A 20,573-nucleotide genomic window follows, 5' to 3' on the forward strand; every position below is an offset into this window, starting at 1 on the left:
AAAATTATTAAAATAGTACTGGTAAAGGGCTTCATTGTTGGGCCAATGCTTGCTGCCAAGTTCCCATATCCCTTATCCATTGTGCACCTGGGAGTGCATTGGTTAACATAGTTGGAATGTAAGAAAAAAAACAAGCAGCAGCCTTGGAATTACCCACATCAGACCTTTGAGCTAATTGGTTCTTTCTTTGTTGTAACTCATTGCACCTTTGCTCCGTGAGAATGTAAGTCTGTTTAGCACTTTCTGAGGCTGACATAGATTAGAAATATAAAGAAAAAACACTTCAAGGGAAAATAAGTTTTCTGGTTGAGTAGCCTTTATCAAAAAAGGGTCATAAAATGTCCACAGGCCTCCAAGGCCAGAAGATAATGTACACAACATTGTTTATGGGAAAGGTATGCAGAAAAAATCCTGGTTTTGATAAAGACAAAACAGATGTAATGTTTGGGCTGACTCTGTAAGACTTTGCATCTTTCATTTCCCTCTATGTACAAGTCAAGGTATAAAAGTTCCTTTTGAAAATAAAGTTATGGGCCTCGCTCACCAAAGCTTGGTCTCCCCGTGTCATGCTTTTTTTCCTTTTCTCTCTTTTTCTCTCTCTCTTCTTTCAGGATGACTCCTTGGAATACAGGAGCTTTATTGGCTTTCTGCGTTAATCAAGGAAGATCAAGCCTCTGTTCTGTCTGCTTTGCTATCCTTTCGCCTATGCCGTCATCCTGAGGGTACCCCTGGATCCTGCTGGGGCTGGACCCCAGCAGCTACCCACTCTTCCCTTGTGGCTCAGTTGGTAAAGAATCTGCCTGCAGTGTAGGAGACCTGGGTTCAATTCCTGGGTCGGAAAGATCCCCTGGAGAAGGGAAAGGCTACCCACTCCAGTGTTCTTGGGCTTCCCTTGTGGCTCAGCTGGTAAAGAACCCACCTGCAATGTGGGAGACCTGGGTTTGATCCCTGGGTTGAGAAGATCCCCTGGAGAAGGGAAAGGCTACCCACTCCAGTGTTCTGGTCTGGAGAATTCCATGGACTGTGTAGTCTAGGGACAACTGAGTGACTTTCACTTTCACCACAAACTAGAGAAAAGCCTGCACAGCAATGAAGATCCAACATAGCCAAAAATAAATAATAAAAATTATTAAAATTAAGGAAGCTTCAAGAAATATTGCAGGGGATGGATATTTTTATAGTGATTAGAGTCAATTGATGAGAAAGACATGAAAATCCTAAATATGCTTGCACTTAGTAAGAAAGCATAAAAATACTGTGTTGGCCAGAAAGTTCTTTTGGGATTTTGCTATTAGAGGCTGTGGAGAAACCTGAATGAACTTTTTGTCCAACTCAATATACTGATGGAAAGCAAAAACTCAAACTAAAAGGAAAAGGCAAATCCAAAATCACAGATGGGGAAGTTGACATACCACACAGAGAACAAGCAGACAAAATCGTAAATGTTTAAGCGACTTAACACAATAGGAGCTGATGGACATGCGTAAAACACTAACACCAACAACTTCAGAACAGAACATATCTTCCAGCTTACGTTGAATACATACCAGAATACACCAACTTTCAAAAAGATGGAAGCTGTACAGTAGGTTTTCTGAGAATTAAACTAAAAATAGCTAAGTGAAACCAGAATAACCTCCGAATCTTTGGAAAATAAGCAACACAAAGTAACCTATGACTCAAGAAAAAAATCATAAGGAAATTAGAAAATATTTTGATGAAGACAAGAAAAGACTTTTCAAAATTTGAAGTTTGCAACTAAACCAGTGCTCTGGGGGAAACAGTTGTGTCTAAATTCTGATCAAATTAAAGAAGCTTACAAATCAATGATCTAAGCTTAAATACTGGGAAGTTGGAAAAGGACCAGTACATTAAATGCCAAACATTTGAAAGAATGCAGTAAAGATAAAAGAAGATGCCGATGGGGGAAAAAAAAAAAGTGCAATAGAGGAAACGAATGTTAAAGCAAATGTTAATTGTCTTAAGTTTTTTCCCAGCTTTTTTGAGGTAAAATTAACAAATAGTGTGCATGCATGTAGCTGAACCTTATCCAACTCTTCAACCCCATGGACTGCAGCCTACCAGGTTCCCCTGTTCATGGAATTTTCCAGGCAAGAAAACTGGCATGTGTGCGTGCCGAGTTGCTTCAGTCATGTCTGACTCTTTATGACCCCATGGACTGTAGCCTGCCAAGTTCCTCTGTCCATGGACTTTTCCAGGCAAGAATACTGGACTGGCTTGCCATTTCCTCCTTCAAGGAATTTTCCCTACCCAGGGATTGAACCCATGTCCTGATTCTCTTGCATTGGCAAGCAGACTCTTTACCACTAAGCCACCTGGGAAGCCCAATTAAGAAACAAAATTGTATATAATTAAAATGTACAACATAATGATTTGGTCTGTGTGGACTTTGTGACATCACCACAGTCGGGTTAATTATCACATTGCCTCACATTGTTACCATGTTTGAGGGTGTGTGATGAGAAGGTTTCAGATTTACTCCATTTCAAGTATCCAGTGCCGCACTGTAGTCACCATGCTGCGTGTTAGATCCCAGACGTATTCTTATAACCGGAGGCTTGTGCCCTTTGACTGGCTCTCCCCTGTTACCCCAGCCCCCAGCCCCTGGTAACCACCATTTTACCCTTCATTTCTATGACTTTGACTTCGTCCTTTTTAGATTCCACATATAAGTCAGACCATACAATTTCTGTCTTTCTGTGTCTGGCTTATTTCACTTAGCATAACGTCTTCTATGCTCATTCATGTTGTTGCAAATGGCAGAATTTCTTTCTCATGACTGAGGAACATTCTGTTGTGTTTATTTAGAGGTATATTAAACTTTTAAGAGCAAAATTCAATTCAGGGAATTCCCTGGTGGTCCAGTGGTTAGGACTTGATGCTTTTACTGCCAGGGCCCACCAGGTTTAATATCCCTCAAGCCTTGAGGCATGCCCCCACCCACCCAAAAACAAACTCCTAACAGGAAATTTCTAGGAGTGTTCCACCTACAGAAGTTAGGGAGAAGACTTACAGGGAAGATGGGGAAGCGAAGCAAGGAAATTCCTTGATGGCCTATGGCTTAAGAGTTATTTGGGGAAGTCTATTTGGCTGTTTGTTATTGTATGTCCTTAGGTTTGATTTCTTAACCTTGAGGCACTACACAAAGTTTTGGTGGCTTACGTTGGTTCAGTTCAGTCGCTCAGTCATGTCCGACTCTTTGCGACCCCGTGGACTGCAGCACACCAGGCTTCCCTGTTCATCACCAGCTCTCAGAGTTTGCTCAAACTCAGGTCCATCGAGTCAGTGATGCCATCCAACCATCTCATCCTCTGTCATCCACTTCTCCTCCTGCCTTCAACCTTACATAGGTTACCAAGGCCTTAAAGCCACTTCAGCTCATGATTGCTTTGGCTATTTGGGATATTTTGTTATTTCTTACAAGTTTTAGGATTGTTTTCTCAATTTCTATGAAAGGTGCAAATGGAATGGGGTTTCATTGAATCTGTAGATCACTACAGCTAGTAAGGACATTTAATAGTGTTTCTTTTTCTAGTCCATTGGCATGGACTGCCTTTCCATTTATTTGTGTCTTCCACAGTTTCATTCATTTATATTTTATAGCTTTGCAAAATTCACCATCTTTTTATGATATGAACCCTCAACAAATTGGGTGTAGAGGAAATGTATCTCAGCATAAGAAAAATCCTGTACATGTGGTGTCAGACATATTATGAGAGAAAACAGTTTGGTTACCAAGCCTGGATTAAGAGGTTTATGAGCAAAATATGATCACTTAGGATGAAATAAAGGACACTGTTCCTGTACATCAGATTGTTACTGAATTTTAAAACTTGCTACATAAAAAATAAACAATTACCTTAAGGAAGTCTAAGTAAGTCTTAAACCTGGGTTTTCTTTTTTTTCAAATAATTATTTCAATTGGAGGCTAATTACTTTATAATATTGTGGTGGTTTTTGCTGTGCATTCACATGAATCAGCCATGGGTGTACATGTGTCCCCTATCCTGAACCCGCCTCCCACCTCCCTCCCCATCCCCTCCCTCTGGGTCATCCCAGTGCACCAGCCCTGAGCACCCTGTCTCATGCATCAAACCTGAACTGGTGATCTATTTCACATATGATAATATACATGTTTCAATGCTATTCTCAAATCATCCCACCCTCGCCTTCTCCCACAGAGTCCAAAAGTCTGTTCTTTACATCTGTGTTTCTTTTGCTGTCTCGCATATGGGGTCATCATTACCATCTTTCTAAATTCCATATATATGCGTTAGTATACTGTATTGTTTAAACCTGGGTTTTCTGATCAGACTTGAGGGTGTTCTTCTGACTTCCCAAGCTCCCAAGTACCCAAACTATTCCTTGGCTTTAAAATCCCCAGGGCAGCGGCATGATTTCCAATAACCTGGAGCTTCTGAGCTGTGTTGCTTTCTTGCCTGTTCAGAACCCTATGTCTCTGCTCTGGATTTTTTTTCGCCCCACTGGACATGACTTGGTTTTAACTGAATTTTCCTGAAATGTTCTAAGTGGACTGTACTTCAATTTCCTCTTTCATCAGTCAGATTAATAAAATACCGGAAAGGCTATCCACATTAATATATTTAAGCTTTAACTTCTTTAATCACCACACTAATTATAAAGTTATTTCATCTGGATTTGTACTTTAAGTTTTTATCTGTTTATCGCTTTTAATTGAAGTACTTAGTTTATTTTGCTTTAGAGACTGCGGTGATTTTCTTTTTCATGTTTGGTTATGGAGAGTTTTGCTCACCTTCAGTACGCGCTTGAGGGGCACTGTGATGTGAAATTCGGTCAGTCGTGTCCGACTCTTTGTGACCTCGTGGGCTGTAGCCCGCCAGACTCCTCTGTCCCTGGCATCTCCAAGGCAAGAATACTGGAGTGGGTTGCCATTTCCTCCTCCAGGGGATCTTCCCAAGCGAGGGACTGAACCTGTCTTATGTCTCCTGCATCGGCAGGTGGATTCTTTACGACTGAGCCACCAAGGAAGCCCGACTGCCATGTAGGATGTCCCGTGTGCCGTGATCCGGCTGGTTCTGGTTTCCCTCTCACTCTGTGAGCCACAGAGATTAGCTCTTCTAATCACCCAGGGGATGCAGTTTATCTAATGCACGTGTGCATCACAGGTCTAAGTGACTGATTGTCATCAAAGTTGAAAACTGAGGTAATTTAAATAGATTTGCAGTATTTGAATAAATATGATTAATTTTCCCCACTCAGAAAGGAACATTAAGTTGAACACTATTAAAAGCAGTGTTACTCATTCTGTTGCAAAATCGATTCTTCCAGGCTTTCATCTATGCTTCGTTTAAAGCTAACGTTTTTCTTTTTAAGTGGAGTTGGTTGACATTTCATGGAAATCCAAACACTGCTTTTGACATCCATTAAATTTTCATGACCAGAGGTTCAGCTGTGTTTTTTAAGGTTAGAACAACTTTTATTTTTAGAAGTATTCTTTTAGGGTAAGAATGTTAAACTAGAGTTGGCTGAAGAATGCTGAACGCATTTCACTGTCAGATCAGTCTCTCTTCAGCATTTATGATGTTGAGCGTACGTGTGAATATAACATTTGTAAGCAGTGGGTTGTGTGATCTGAGAAGCTCAGCTCAGGACCCGGGGTTCCTTGGTCTCCCACGCCCACCCCGCTTCTCATCCCAGGGTTAACAGCGCTCACCTACTCCTGCGTGTCAACCCTTGTGGACTTCATGTAGTCATCACTGAGCTGTGAGCTATGTGCCGTTATTCCTAGTCTGCAAATGAGGAGGTTTGGCTAAGATTTAACAGCCCCATAAACATGCCATCTTATTTTTCTTCTAAATGAGCGTCTTGGTTATTTTCAGGTCTTTGTTATTCTTTGTGGATTTTAGAATCAGCGTTTGGAGTTCATCAACAACATCCTGATGAGATTTTTAAATTAGAATTGCCTTGAATAGATTTTAGAAGGACTGAAATCTCTACCATATTGTTGCTTACTATCAGGAAAATGGTTCTCTCATTTTGATTAAATCTTTTGTAATGTTCTTCAGTAAAGTTTTGTAATTTTTTTTTTCCACACAGCGTTTTATTCTTAGGAACACTAGATTCTGTGATTCTTAAGTTACATTTTAAAAAACTTTAAGTAAATCTGTTTCTAGAATTTGAAAAAGTCCAGTTTGGAAATAGGACTTGGATAATACTAACCATAGGAATTTAGTAGATTTATCAAATAATATTAAATAGCTTTACTAAACCATACAGTAATAATATGTAATTAATTCTAATCAGATTAAAAATTAAACTTCAGGCCTTATTCTGATTTTGCCACTTTTTCCACTAACATCTTTCTGTGCACAGCCTCACCCAGGACACTGTTGCTTTCAATCTTCTTATCTCTTTGGTCTCCTTCAGCCTGTGACCGTTCTTCAGTCTTTTGTTGTTTTTCATGACCCTAAGTTTTCAAAAGCAGACCTCAGGTATTTTATAGGAGGCCCCTTGATTTGGGTTTTCTGGTAGTTACTCCTGGTTACTGGACTGGCTACAGGAGTTACAGTTACTGGTTACAGGAGACCCTGTAACTCCTGGCGGCTCAGCAGTAAAGAGTGGCCTGCAATGCAGGAGACAAGAGCTCGATCCCTGGGTTGGGAAGATCGCCTGGAAGAGGAAATGGCAACCTCAGTATTCTTGCCTGAAAAAAATCCCAGGGACAAAGGAGCCTGGTGGGATACAGTGCATGGGGTTGTAAAGAGTCGGACACGACTGCGCCGCTGAGCACACTGCTTATGGTTGCCCTAGTGTCATGGTTTTTTGAGAGGTGAGATGTCACCTTCTTTAGCACATGGCATAGCATGTGAGGTTAGTCACTGTGAGTTAAGCCTGTCATTTGGTTCCGATGGAACCTGCTACGTTTCTCCACTGAGAAGTTCCTATTTTTCCTTTTCGGTCTATTTGGAAATGAGTACTTAAGTCCAACCCATATTAAAAGGGAGGGAAATTAAGCTTGACCTCCTGAAGGAGTATCTATATATATTATTTTTATGCTTTTGTAGGGAAAAAATAAAAAAAATTTGTCCCTTCTCCCAAGTTATTTATTTTATTTTTATTATCTCTTCCTATTAGATGGACTCGAGTATTAAATACTATGAGTTTAATATTGGTTTTTTGCTCAAATTGTTCATCTTTGGCCTTTGCAAGATCTCTCAGTCCCTTTGATGCGCCCCTCGGTTTTGTTCTCTAAGTGCTTCTTTACTTTCTGGCGCTCTGAGTTGCTTCATGATTATCTTGTATTCTCACTGCCCCAATGGTACAGTTAAACATTGTCCCAAAGAGCCCCAGTTCCTTCTATTAGAGAGCCCCTGACGACCACTGATCTCTGTCCACCTCTCTAATTTTGGCTTTTCCAGACTGAGGCATGATTAGATGATACAAAGGGCTGCTTTTTGGGTGAGTCTTAGGGCTACCCTGGTAGCTCAGATGGTAAAGAATCTGCCTGCAATGCAGGAGACCTGGGTTCAGTCCCTGGGTGCAGTCCTTGGATCGGGAAGATCCCATGGGGAAGGAAATGGCAATCCACTCCAGCATTCTTGCCTAGAGAATCCCATGGGCAGAGGAGCCTTGTGGGCTACAGTCCATGGGGTCACAAAGAGTCGACCCTCACAAAGCGACTTTCATCTTTCACTTTCTTTCATTTAGCAAAATGTCTTTGAGATTCATTCATGTGATTGTGTGACTTGATATCTGGTTCTTTTCTATTGCTACACAGTATTTTGTTGTATGGATTTAGAATGGTTTTTTCCTTTACCTATTGAAGAAAATCTGCATGAACGTAAGTTTTTTACTTCACTTGGATAAATATGTGGGAGTAGGATTTCTGGGTTGGATGCTAAGCTTTTCTTTTCCTTTTGTAAACAAAAATTTCTAAGAAGCTGCCAAATTACCTCCCAAAGTGACTGTCCTGTTTTGTGTTCCCACCAGCGATGACTGCGAGCTCCTGTTTTTATTTTGAGAGTAAATCAATAGGAGCTCAGCCTCATTAGAGCTTTAGGATGGCCCCATCTTCCATCTCTGCTGCATTAGGTGTTACCATATTTGAACAAAAGAGTCAAAATTTAAAATGATGGCATGGGGATGATGGACACAAACAGATAGAACTTGAGTTATTTCAGTTTTGTTACTCTGTATGACCACTCGAAGTTTTCCTTCATGGTGACTTTCTTTTTAACGTTGTTTTAGTCGCTAAGTTGTGTCCTAATCTTTTGTGACCCCATAGACTGTAGCCCGCCAGGCTTCTCTGTCCATGAGATTCTCCAGGCAAGAATACTGGAGTGGGTTGCCATTTCCTCCAAGGGGTCTTCCCAACCCAGGGATCAAACCTGCATCTCCTTCATTGGCAGGTGGATTTTTACCAATGAGCCACCAGTGAAGCCTTTTCCAATGTTGGAAAACAATTGGGAAACAATTACTTACTTCCTTCAGTCTCACTTTATAGGTAAAAAATGCTTTGAAATCTGGGTATAGCCTGGAATGACTCTCCCTGTTGATATAATGTGCTCACATGAAGTTCTACACGGGCTTTAGACAGGTCTAGATGTCCACATCAACCTCTGCAGTGCGCTGCCATCTGAAAATTAACATGGACACAGCAGGTCATTCTTGGATTTTCTTCTCTACTATATGTAGAGATATATCATTTTTTCCTGAGCCATCTTTTTTTTTCCTGGTGTAAACTTTAAATCAGATACAGAAATATTTATAGACAGTCAGAAACAACCTTAAAAATGATATAGTGAAGCTCAAGCCTTAAAACTGCCTGAAGATCAGAGATTGTGGAGAAAACCACAAATTTAAACCAAAATTTTATTGATAACTATGTAACAATAAAGTGTAAGTAAATGGACATTTACACAGAAAAAGAATCCAATTTAAGGAAGAATGTCAGGGGAAGGACCAAAGAGGCCAGCCTTGGGTTGCTGGAAGGGACCACAAGGCTTGTTTGAGTGTTTTATTAATTTCACCAAGAACTGGACAGTTCTTCTAAAGCAGTGGCTTTAATCAGTGGATTAAACATCCTCAATGTTTCTTAACATCCAGCTCTTTTCTCAGACTCTGTTGGACATCTTCACTTAATAGAAATTTATGGTGAAGATATATTAGGGGAAATTCTTCTATTGCAGAGACATTTGAAAACCATTAGACTCAGTCCTGAAGGGACAAAGACAGGAACAGTATTTCAGTTTCTGGAATTCATTGTGAAATATGATTTTTTTTATGGATCTCTGACAAGCTTATCCTTATATTTAATACTTCTCCTAACAATTCACATATCTGTTTCTTTCTGAACTTAACTTTCTGAACTTAATGAAACATGTATAATATCATATATGAAATGAGTCGCCAGTCCAGGCTTGATGCACGATACTGGATGCTTGGGGCTGGTGCACTGGGACAACCCAGAGGGATGGTAAGGGGAGGGAGGAGGGAGGAGGGTTCATGATGGGGAACACATGTATACCTGTGGCAGATTCATTCTGATACATGGCAAAACCAATACAATATTGTAAAGTTAAATAAAATAAAAAAGAATGAGAAATTTTAAAAGAAGTGTTTTTCAATTAACTGTGGGTGAAGTGACATGACAAATCTTGTTACGTGTCCATTGAACATGAATATGCAAAGAATGTTAATTTTGACAAATATGCAGAAGTTACAGATTGAAATAAATGCTGTGATTTGTTAAGCCATTAGATGCATATGTAGTTATAAATTTACCCCCTTTTTTCAAAGAATGACTTGGTACAATTAAAGAGAAGCAATCGATTGCTATTTATCTTTTTAAAAATATTTATATTTTTATAATTTTTATAATATTTAATTTTGATTTTTATAATTAAAAAGTATATGTATGTTAGTTGTTCAGTTGTGTCCGACTCTTTGCGACCCCATGGACTGTAGCCCACCAGGCTCCTCTACCCGTGGAATTCTCCAGGCAAGAATACCGGAGTGGGTAGCCATTCCCTTATTCAGGGCATCTTCCCAAACCAGGGATCAAGCCCGGGTCTCCCACATTGCAGACAGATTCTTTACCATCTCAGCCATTAGGGAAGCCCCAATTATATGTATATCAAGATCAATAAGAGGAAATTTTTACTGTGTTTCTCTCTTGTCATTATGTTTCACTACGCAGTTACTAGTGAAAATTACTGTCACACAGAGGTTAGTTAGTGTTAGTTGCTCAGACGTGTCCAACTGCTTTCGACCCCATGGACTGTAGCCCGCCAGGCTCCTCTGTCTGTGGGATTCTCCAGGCAGGAATACTGGAGTGGGTTGCCATGCCCTCCTCCAGGGGGTCTTCTCGACCCAGGGGTCGAACACAGGTCTCCCTCATTGCAGGCAGGTTCTTCACCATCTGAGCCAGTAAGGTGATGGTAAACCATGATCTACCAGATGCCTGATGTGTTACCACCACTGACTTGAAATTTGGCTTCAGAAAGAGGGAGCATCATGGGGTCATAATAGTACAGAACATAGCTTTCTGGGGGAGGCACTTTCTGTTGCAGAGGAAGAAGTCTTCCATCAAAAAAAAAAAAAAAAAACTAATGAAAAAAGAATGAAAAGATTTAAAATTTTACCATTTTCTTAACATGCTTTATATTTTCCACTATGTTAAGACACAGAAATTGGAACTCAGAATGTCCAGCACATGAGCGTCATTCCTTTGCTTTCATTATTTCTGTCTTAAAAAAAAAAGGGGGACTTTCTGAATTATTTAGCATCTTGCACGGCTTCCAAATGTGCCCTGGTTGGTGTGAGGTTGCTGAAGTGGAATTGCATGTCCGCTGTAATATATTGGTCAGAAGATTGGTCAGAAGGGGCATTGGGTCAGGACTGTTTGTTCCCTTGGGCTTGTAACTTGGTTGCTGACTCTGATGGAGCCACCTGGCAGCTGTGAAGGTCAAGTTTCCGGGGAATGGACAGTCGTGGTCACACACATATGCTTCTGAAAGCCTGTGTGGCTGGCATGAGCTTGGATGGGCTTTGGTGACTGCAAGGCACTGATTTCCATGGTGTCCAACTATCTCCATTCAGCTCTTTATCCAGATATTGCAAAGCAGTCTGCCCAGGATCTTTTTAGCTTTGGATTTTTTTTAAATTTCATCAAATTAAGAAAATATAAGATGGTGTTCCTTTTGTACATCTTAATTTCTTCTAGTTTCTGAATATTCACGTATTTTTAACTCTGGTTTTCAGATACATATAAGAAAATCTGGTTTTTGTTATCAATATTAGACAATAAGCCAAGGACAAGGGCAATATTTGTTATAAAAGACGTCTTCTATTTCCTCCAACTGTGTAAGACAAATGTGACTTAAAACAGCCCGGAGACTTCATGGGTCTTTATGGCTTAAGTTCTCCTCACACCTCTGTCCACACTTGGATGCAGGTTTTCTGAACAGGCAACAGGACGCTCTTTTGCTCTGTGCAGGATGAGACTGAATTGTGTGGTGTTTCTTTAGTGGTTAATCATAGAGTCAATGATGTAGACAGAGTGCTACCTTGCATCTTTTTCTCTGCAAAGAATCCCGACCATCTTTTGAGCTGGTGGCTCTGGATAAACAGCAGGGCATGACACTCGAGGGCAAGAGTACCTTTGGTCTATTTGCCTTTACAGGACAGAGAGCTCTGCCTAGTAGACTCGGGAAAGCCTGCATCACACCGTCTACCTTCTGAGAAGATTATTAAATCTTCATCGATATTGGCACCTGGGGAGAAAGTTTAACCTAAATGGACAGGAATTTTGACAATTGTCCCTTAGAAAAATTAACAGATTTCAAGTCCTTAGGGCTACACCTGATACAAAATAAGGATTTACAACGTGTTTCTATTTATTAGTAGCACTAATACCACTCCTGTTGCTGCTGTCTCTTCTATTCCTCTCTCTTCTGCCATTACTCTGGGAGCAACGCTGCTTCGCTGTTGGGAGTGCTCTGAATTTCAGGGCTGCGTTTGATTATGGCCAGCTCACTTTGCTGTGTTTCTCATTCGCCCAGCAAGTGCCCGCCCCACTGCCTGGTCCCAGCGCAAACGTCTGTCTCCACGGCTCTCCATTCAACAGCCGTTAACTCAGCACCTCTCACCAGCTTTAATTCATGGTCCAAATGTTAACAGGTAAAGGAACAGTTTGGAAAAGGTCTAAATCATGTTTCTATTTTTCCAGACGGATGACTTTCACCAAACAGCGTGACTCCATTGTGTCTAAGAGCAGCTAAATCCTGCCCTTATTTCACAATATATCTGTAGGTTATTTCTGTTTTCCTTTAGTATTTTCAAGGGAAAAGTACTGAGAAGGTTGTATTTTCTTCGTATGAAGTTTCTCAGGAAAATATGTGAAAATATGCGAGAACCACTGCAGCCAGGGGACTTAGCCACATACACAGATTATTTTCTCATTTGCACCCTATTTAGTGGAAGTTACAGATGAATAAGGGGCTTCCCAGGTGGCTCATGTGGTAAAGAATCCTCCTGCCAATGCAGAAGCTTCAGGAGACACAGTTTCGATCCCTGGATTGGGAAGATCCCCGGGGGAAGGAAATGGCAACCCATTCCAGTATTCCTGCTTGGGAAATCCTGTGAACAGAGGAGCCTGGTGGGCTACAGACCATAGGGTCGCAAAGAGTCAAAGGAATAAGCTACAGTAGTAGCAGGAAATGACTCACCTGCATTTTTACTTAATTGTCAAAGGGGATGGGCTAGGGAAGGCTTCTTTCGAGCTGGACTAGAAAACCCCAGAGGATGAGTGTGACTTGCTCCAATAAGATTTGGGAGCGCACTGCCAACCAGGCAGCCCTGTGGAGATGCACTAACGTGCTTTAATAATTTCAGACCCAGTGCTCAGCACTTGTCCCAATTCCACAAGACGTTGTTGACTATGAAATCTACAAGATCAAGGGAGAAGCAAAGGGAGATGCTTCTTATTCACCTTCTCCTTAGACTCACCTTCTCCTTAGACTCACCTTCTTCCTTTCTCACCTTCTTCCTGAGAACTGCCATTCCCCTTGCTGCGTGAATAAAGTATTAGTAGCCAAAATTCCAAATACTTCCCCATCCATTGCTCTGGTTCTCTTAGAGAAACTCAAACATGCCTAAATATGGCTCAGTTCCTCCTACCGATGCCCCAAAGCTGGCCTGAGCTGAGTCCTCAGGTGGACAGCTATTAGAATCCTGCTCCTCTCAGTTTTCCTGATGAAGCCAGAGGGTCAGCCTATGGTAGGCTAGTTTCTGGAAGAGTTTCTGGTCAAAGATGGTTCTCAGAAGAAAACAATTTTCTGGAGTTTATCAACCTTTGTGACTTAGCTGCTTTGGTTTGGCAAGAGGTGGAGGGAAGGAGCTGCTGGGACCAAGGGACCAAGATATTCAGACCAATAAAATAAAGACAGGCAGCAGCTCCTATTAACAGAGTGTCTCTGTGATGAGTGTTGACCCTCGCAGCGTCTAAGGATGTGCTGATGACAACGAGGAATCATGTCTGGAGCCTGAGGACGTGAGGGCAGGGTGATCTGAGGATGTCAGTTCACTGGTTCCCTCCAAGCTGCGGGTGAGGGGTCCTGCCACGCTCCACCCTGGGGCTGTGGGAAACAGTGGGTGCTGTGACCCTTCCACCTCCTCAGCATCACTTGGCCTGGAAAGCTGGGTGGTCAGGAGTGTCCTGAGTCTGGAGAAATTCAGGCAGAGACAGCCTAGGAGGAGTGGAGCAGCTAGGAACCCCAGCTACAAAGCTGGGAACTGTATTTTTAGGTTAATGTTCATGTTTATTCATCCATCCATCCCTCATCCACCTTTTCCATCCACCCTTGCATCCATCCATCTTCCATCTGTCATCCATTTATCCATCATCCATCTATCCATCCATCATCCGTCCAACCATCATCCATCCATTCATCATCCATCCAACCATCGTCCACCCATCTACTCACTCATCCATCCAACAAATGCTCATTGAGAAACTGCTTTTTTTTTTTTAATTATCTTTTGATGGGAGGAAAATTGCTCTACAATGTTGTATTGGTTTCTGCCATACCATAACCCGATTTAGCCATCAGTATACGCATGTTCCTTCCCTCTTGAGCCTCCCTCCTCTCCCCCGCTCCCCACCCTTCTAGGTCATCACAGAGCACCAGGCTGGGCTCCCTGTGTTGTGCAGCAGCTTCTCACTGGCTTCTGTTTTACACCCAATAGAGTGTGTATGTCAACGCGCCTTTCCCCGTTTGTCCCACTCTCCTCGACCGTGCACGGCTGTCTCCTCCCTGTGTCTTCACATGACCTTCCCTCTGTGTGTCTGTGTCCCTCTCTCCTCTTACAAGGACACATGTCATACTGCATCAGGGTCCACCTCAATGACTTCATTTTAACTTAATTTCCCTCTTGAAAGGCCCATCTCCAAATATAGTCACATTCTGGGGTAAAGTCTCATAAATGTGTTTCTGAACACAGCTGGGCCCAGAATGCTTATTGAATCATAATTTTTTTAAATTTATTTAAGAAACAAATTATTTATTCACACCCTTATTGAAGTATAATTGACATATAATAAACTTCACATTTTTACAGTGTCCAATTTGATGACTTGGAACATAACCTGTGCAACTGTTATGGAAAGTGGGATCTGGTTGCTCTAGATATGCCTCCTCTCACCCTGATCAGATCAGATCAGTCGCTCAGTTGTGTCCGACTCTTTGCGACCCCATGAATTGCTGCATGCCAGGCCTCCCTGTCCATCACCAACTCCCGGAGTTCACTCAGACTCATGTCCATCGAGTCAATGATGCCATCCAGCCATCTCATCCTCTGTCGTCCCCTTCTCCTCCTGCCCTCAATCCCTCCCAGCATCAGAGTCTTTTCCAATGAGTCAACTCTTTGCATGAGGTGGACAAAGTACTGGAGTTTCAGCTTTAGCATCATTCCTTCCAAAGAAATCCCAGGGCTGATCTCCTTTAGAATGGACTGGTTGGATCTGCTTGCAGTCCAAGGGACTCTCAAGAGTCTTCTCCAACACCACAGTTCAAAAGCATCAATTCTTCGGTGCTCAGCCTTCTTCACAGTCCAACTCTCACATCCATACATGACCACAGGAAAAACCATAGCCTTGACTAGACAGACCTTTGTTGGCAAAGTAATGTCTCTGCTTTTCAATATGCTATCTAGGTTGGTCATAACTTTCCTTCCAAGGAGTAAGCGTCTTTTAATTTCATGGTTGCAGTCACCATCTGTAGTGATTTTGGAGCCCAGAAAAATAAAGTCTGACACTGTTTCTACTGTTTGCCCATATATTTCCCATGAAGTGATGGGACCGGATGCCATGATCCTCGTTTTCTGAATGTTGAGCTTTGAAGCCAACTTTTCCACTCTCCACTTTCACCTTCATCAAGAGGCTTTTTAGTTCCTCTTCACTTTCTGCCATAAGGGTGGTGTCATCTGCATATCTGAGGTTATTGATATTTCTCCCAGCAATCTTGATTCCAGCTTGTGTTTCTTCCAGTCCAGCGTTTCTCATGATGTACTCTGCTACTGCTGCTACTGCTAAGTCACTTCAGTCGTGTCCGACTCTGTGGGACACCATAGACGGCAGCCCACCAGGCTCCTCCATCCCTGGGATTCTCCAGGCAAGAACACTGGACTGGGTTGCCATTTCCTTCTCCAGTGCATGAAAGTGAAAACTGAAAGTGAAGTCGCTCAGTCGTGTCCTACTCCTCACGACCCCATGGACTGCGGCCTACCAGGCTCCTCCGTCCATGGGATTTTCCAGGCAAGAGTACTGGAGTGGGGTGCCATTGCCTTCTCCGTGATGTACTCTGAATATATGTTAAATAAACAGGGTGACAATATACAGCCTTGACGAACTCCTTTTCCTATTTGGAACCAGTCTGTTGTTCCATGTCCAGTTCTAACTGTTGCTTCCTGACCTACATACAAATTTCTCAAGAGGCAGATCAGGTGGTCTGGTATTCCTATCTCTTTCAGAATTTTCCACAGTTTATTGTGATCCCCACAATCAAAGGCTTTGGCATAGTCAATAAAGCAGAAATAGATGTTTTTCTGGAACTCTCTTGCTTTTTCCATTATCCAGCAGATGTTGGCAGTTTGATCTCTGGTTCCTCTGCCTTTTCTAAAACCAGCTTGAACATCAGGAAGTTCACGGTTCACATATTGGTGAAGCCTGGCTTGGAGAATTTTGAGCATTACTTTACTAGCATATGAGATGAGTGCAATGCACAACTGCACTCATCTCACCCTGATACCCCATCACAAATAGCCACGAATCTGCTCTATGTCACTCCATGCTACTTTTCGTAGAACTTTCTATAAAGGGAATCATACACTATGTATTCCCCCCTTTCTGGCTTCCTTCAGTCATCAAAATGATTTTTAAATGTATTCATACTATGTGCGATGAGTACTTTATCCTTTTTATTGCTGAGTAGTATTCCATAATTCCACGACAGGGAAGCCTGGTGTACTGCCGTCCATGGGGTTGCAAAGAGTCAGACACAACTTGGAGACTGAACAACAACAGGATTCCACAAACAGGTCTATTTAAAGAGAAGCTTTAAAATCATCGTCCTTTCATGAACTTTGTGCTTTCAGTACCCTGAAGAGGCAGAAGGCCTGCTTTTGCTTTTTTTCCCCCTCAACCAACTATTCAGTTTCTGATATTTTCTGATCATGTCTCTTCCTCTCTTTTTATAAACTATCTCTTCTTCTTCTTATTATTTTTAATATTTAGCTGTGTGGCTTTGGGCCTTAGTTGCATTGTGCAGGATCTTTCCTTGCAGCACGTGGGATCTCTAGTTGTAGCCTGTGGACTTAGTCGCTCCATGGCATTTGGGATCTTAGCTCTCCAACCAGGGAACCAACCTGTGTCCCGTGCATTGCAAGGCGGATTCCTAACCCCTGGGCCACCAGGGAAGTCCCACTATTTATTCTGGTGACCAAAATTAACAGACTAAAGACCCTTCATGGATCCCCCATACTTTGAATGTTAATTACATAAATGTAAGTGTTAAGTAATTAATACCTATACATCACCTTGGGGTTCTCAAGGTAAGAATACTGAAGTGGTTTGCCATTCCCTTCTGCAGTGGACCATGTTTTGTCAGAACTCTCCACCATGACCCATCTGTCTTGGGTGGCCCTACATGGCATGGTTCATAGTTTCATTGAGTTAGACAAGGCTGTGGTCTGTGTGATCAGTTTGATTAGTTTTCTGTAATTTTGGTTTTCATTCTGTCTGCCCTCTGAAGAATAAGGATAAGAGGCTTATGGAAGGTTCCTGATGGGAGAGACTGGCTGTGGGGGAAACTGGGTCTTGTTCTGATGGGTGGGGTCATGCTCAGTAAATCTTTAATCCGATTTTCTGTTGATGGGCAAGGCAGTGTTCCCTCACATTGTTTGACCTGAGACCAAACTATTGTGGAGCTAATGAAGATAAAGGTGACCTCCTTCAAAACGCCCCATGCACTCACCGCTACACTGTGCCCCGACCTTGCAGCAGGCCACCACTGACCCACTCGTCTGCCGGAGACTCCTGGACACTCATGGGCCACCTGATGCAAAGGTGGCAATAATTTGGGCTGATGCTGAAGCTAAAGCTTCAGTCCTTTGGCCACCTGATGTGAAGAGCTGACTCATTAGAAAAGACCCTGATGCTGGGAAAGATTGAAGGCAGGAGGAGAAGGGGTCGACAGAGGATGAGAGGGCTGGATGGCATCACCAACTCAATGGACATGAGTTTGAGCAGGCTCTGGGAATTGGTAATGGACAGGGAGGCCTGGCTTGCTGCAGTCCATGGGGTCGCAAAGAGTTGGGCATGGCTGAGCGATTGAAATGAACTGAACTGAACTGTTACATCACCTTTTCATACTCTTCATGGGGTTCTCAAGGCAAGAGTGCTGAAGAGATCTTAATGACCCAGATAACCATGATGATGTGATCACTCACCTAGAGCCAGACATCCTGGAATGTGAAGTCAAGGGGGCCTTAGGACAAAGCTAGTGGAGGTGATGGAATTCCAGTTGAGTTATTTCAGATCCTAAAAGATGATGTTGTGAAAGTGCTACACTCAGTATGCCAGCAAATTTGGAAAACTCAGCAGTGGCCACAGGACTGGGAAATGTCAGTTTCCATTCCAATCCCAAATAAAAGCAATGCCAAAGAATGTTCAAACTACTGCAAAATTGTCCTCATCTCACATGCTAGCAAAGTAATGCTCAAAATTCTCCAAGCCAGGCTTCAACAGTACATGAACCATGAATTTCCAGATATTCTGGCTAGATTTAGAAAAGGTAGAGGAACCAGAGGAGAAGGCGATGGCACCCCACTCCAGTACTCTTGCCTGGGAAATCCCATGGACGGAGGAGCTGGTGGGCTGCAGTCCATGGGGTTGCGAAGGGTCGGACATGACTGAGCGACTTCCCTTTCACTTTTCACTTTCATGCATTGGAGAAAGAAATGGCCACTCACTCCAGTGTTCTGGCCTGGGAATCCCAGGGACAGGGGAGCCTGGTGGGCTGCCATCTATGGGGTCACATAGTCGGACACGACTGAAGTGACTTAGCAGCAGCAGCAGAGGAACCAGAGTTCAAATTCCTAACATCTGTTGGATCACAGAAAAAGCAAGAGAATTCAAAAAAGACATCTACTTCTGCTTTATTGACTATGCTAAAGCCTTTGGCTGTGTGGATCACAGCAAGCTGTGGAAAATTCTTCAAGAGATGGGAATACCAGACCACCTGACTTGCCTCCTGAGAAACATGTATGCAGGTCAAGAAGCAACAGTTAAAACTGGACATGGAACACTGACTGGTTCCAAACTGGGAAAGGAGTACATCAAGGCTGTATATTGTCATCCTGCTTTTTTAACTTATATGCAGAGTACATCATGAGAAACACTGGGCTGGAGGAAGCACAAGCCTGAATCAAGATTTCCACGAGAAGTATCAATAACCTCAGATGACACCACCCTTATGGCAGAAAGTGAAGAGGAACTAGAACCTCTTGATGAAAGTGAAAGAGGAGAGTGAAAAGCTATCTTAAAACACAACATTCAAAAAACGAAGATCATGGCATCTGATCCCATCACTCCATGGCAAATAGATGGGGAAACAATAGAAACAGTGAGAGACTTTATTTTGGGGGGCTCAAAAATCACTGCAGATGGTGACTGCAGCCATGAAATTAAAAGACACTTGCTCCTTGGAAGAAAAGCTATGACAAACCTAGACAACACATTAAAAATCAGAGACATTATCTTGCTGATGAAGGTCCATCTAGTCAAAGCTCTGGTTTTTCCAGTAGTCATACATGGATATGAGAGTTGAACTATAAAGCAAGCTGAGCACTGAAGAATTGATGCTTTTGAACTGTGATGTTGGAGAAGAGTCTTGAGAGTCCCTTGAACAGCAAGAAGATCCAGCCAGTCCATCCTAAAGGAAATCAGTCCTGAATGTTCATTAGAAGGACTGATGTTGAAGCTGAAACTCCAATACTTTGGCCACCTGATGCAAAGAACTGACTCATTGGAAAAGACCCTGATGCTGGGAAGGGTTGAAGGCAGGAGGAGAAGGGGATGACAGAGGATGAGATGGTTGGATGGCATCACCGACTTGGTGGACATGAGTTTGAGCAAGCTCCAGGATTTGGTGATGGACAGGGAAGCCTGGTGTGCAGTCCATGGGATTGCAAAGAGTCGGACACAACTGAGTGACTCAACAACAAGACATCACCTAGAGGCTTCCCTGGTGGCTCTGATGGTAAATAATCTGCCTGCAACACAGAAAACTTGGGTTTAATCCCAGGGTCGGGAAGATCCCCTAGAGGAGGGCATGGCACCCGACTCCAGTATTCTTGTCAGGAGAAGCCCATGGAGAGAGGACCCTGGCAGGCTACAGTCCATGGGGTCTCAAAGAGTCAGACGTTACTGAGCGACTAACAGTTTCACTCAGTTTGCAGCTGGTCTAAGTCTCCAGCCTCTGGGTGGCTCAGCTATAATGAGGCATGAGGTTTTGTCTACATCCTTTAAACTTTCTACAGTCCTGGATGACAAAAAACACATTCTCATGTTCACATCCGTTACAGACTTGGACTTCTCATCTGAGTCATCCACGTACTGTACAGCACGTGCCTGTGTAATGATCATAGCTGGACGGGAGGTCTGACTTTGACCAGCAGATCTTCCCCCCGACTGGCCCTCTTGGGTTAAGACAGAGGAGTCCTTTAAGGACCTTAAGCACCCAGGATGAGATAAGGCAAGGCTCCATCCCATCCTGAAATGCAGCTCCTGTCTGTCTGAGCCAGACTGACCAACTGGCTACAAAGCCAGTGGATATTGACTGAATGTACAGAAACCTGAGTCTGTAAACCTCAGAAACGATGTCTTAACTCTTTAGGCTGCTTGTATTAATACATCAGCAGGGAGATAGGGGAGAGGTTAGGCCAACCTCATTTTAGGACTGGCAGGTAAACACAAGCAATTATCCAACATCATAGGATGCTCTGGGAGACAA

This window comes from Bos grunniens, chromosome 20, assembly GCF_055505025.1.
Source record: "Bos grunniens cultivar Pamir isolate PY7600 chromosome 20, Bosgru_T2T1.0, whole genome shotgun sequence".
Classification (NCBI taxonomy): domain Eukaryota; kingdom Metazoa; phylum Chordata; class Mammalia; order Artiodactyla; family Bovidae; genus Bos; species Bos grunniens.